Source organism: Dipodomys ordii, unplaced genomic scaffold (assembly GCF_000151885.1).
Source record: "Dipodomys ordii isolate 6190 unplaced genomic scaffold, Dord_2.0 Scaffold6, whole genome shotgun sequence".
Taxonomy (NCBI): domain Eukaryota; kingdom Metazoa; phylum Chordata; class Mammalia; order Rodentia; family Heteromyidae; genus Dipodomys; species Dipodomys ordii.
This window is the reverse complement of record NW_012267222.1, coordinates 871812-873678: the sequence shown is the minus strand read 5'-3', so window position 1 is coordinate 873678 and position 1867 is coordinate 871812.

The following is a 1867-nucleotide window of genomic DNA, read 5'->3' as shown; positions in this document are numbered from 1 at the left end:
GCGGAGGACTTGCTCCGAGCCCGCGGCTGCCAGGCCCGCGCCGGGCAGGCGGGAAGGGCCGCGGGCGCCTTGCCTTTTGTGAAGGCTGACTCTTGGTGTGTCCTCATAGGAACGGACTCAGCGCGTGGCCGCCAGAACTGGGCTGTCTGGGAAGGGCGGGTCTCCACTATGATCCTTACAGGGTGCTGCCGCGCTGCCGTGTGGGTGGGCGCGTGTGGGCACCACTCTGGACTTGGCAGGCGAACGCTTCATCGCGTGGGGAGCCCACCGACGGCTCTGCACAAGGGCTTCTAATAAAAGCTGTCAAGACCTCCGCTGTGTGTGCCTTGCATCTGTCCGTCGGTCCTTGGCAGCCACGGGGTGGGCCTGCAGGAGCCCACGGGCCCAGGAGGGGTGCCCCTGCTTGAAGGGCTGAGGAGGAAGCAGGGAGGCGGGAAAGGCAGGGCCGAGAGAGGCCTCTCGCTTTCTACCCACTGGAGATGACTGGTTCCTACTGGGGACCCGGAGGGGCTGGCAAGGTGACAGCTTCACCGAGAGGGAGCCAAGGGCACAGTACATCTCCTCTTTCCACGAAAAAGGATGTAGCTGGGCCACACAGAAGGAGAGCTTGAAAAGACTTCTCTCCCTGCCCTCCTCCTGCCCCACCGCAGTGACCTCAAGGTGCCCCCGGGCACCTGCTGGACTAAGCCAGGCTGGCCAGCTTTGGTCAGTGCTAATCCACAGAATGCCAGCCATAAACCTTGCCAGGGGCTATCCTTGGCTTCAGAAAGGACACCTATTTTTAGGCAAGCTAAAACCTGTGGGCCACGTCTGTAAGAACCAAGACCCACAGCTCCCAGGCACACAGTCTCTCCCCAAGGTGAAATCCACGGGGCACAGGGTAGGAAGAAGCTGGGTATGGCTGCACATTTTCTGAAGGACATGTCACAGAGGTGGGCCAGGCCCTGCCCTGGTCTCTTCCTCGCCCAGCATTTCCCCCTCCCCTCTCTTCAGCGTACTCCTCCAGCCCAGGGCCTACCAGTGGCCTCTTGGGGTCTCTGGTGAGCAGATCCAGCCCACATGTTTATTGCACAGCAGCAGCATTTGAGTGAGTGGGCCTTGCTCTGGGTATGGAGAGAAGGCAGGGCACAGCTCAGTGCCAGGTGCCTTCTGCTCCTGGGAGCAGACCTGCCTGCCCCGGGGCAGGTTCCCTCCCCTGCAAGCACACACCCTTGGGAAGGAAGCACCTGTTTGGCTGTCTCCCCACGGAAGCCGTGCCAGGTCCCTGAGCTCCCGGGCAGTACTGCGCTCCCAGGAGCCCGCTCAGCTGACAGTGATACTCGCAACTTGCAGACAGAGGCTGAGGACAGGAGACTCTTAAGTGACCTGTCCAGGACCACCAGAGGCAAGTGCTGACCCCCCCCAAGTTCCTTCCCAAAGCATCCAGGGCCTCCTCACTAGGACAGGCCTTCCTCTCCTCACCCCAAGCCTTGCCCGCCCCCCCGGGGTCGTGCAGAACCCCTGCCTTGCATTAGGCAGCCTCTGCTTCCTTCTCCCTACACCCGTCAGCGTGCGCAGCTTCCTCGGCTGCTGGTCCCGACGGACACAGGAGGCCGGGGAGGGGGACCTCGGCTTCCACGGAGTGCACAGGACTGTCAGCACCGAGGGTCACATGTGGGTGTGGGGCAGAGGGCGGGTCACCCTCGCGAAGGTCAGGGGACGTGGCAGCCGCACGCAGAGCCAAGTTCCCATCCGACCAGCGCGCGGCTGCGCGGGCCCAGAACACTCCCAGTTAACATCTGGCCGGCTGGGGTGAGCACCGACCATCCCCGGGTGCAGGCCGGGCCTCCGGAGGACCCCTGGGACCGGCGCCCGGGCCGCCCCGCCC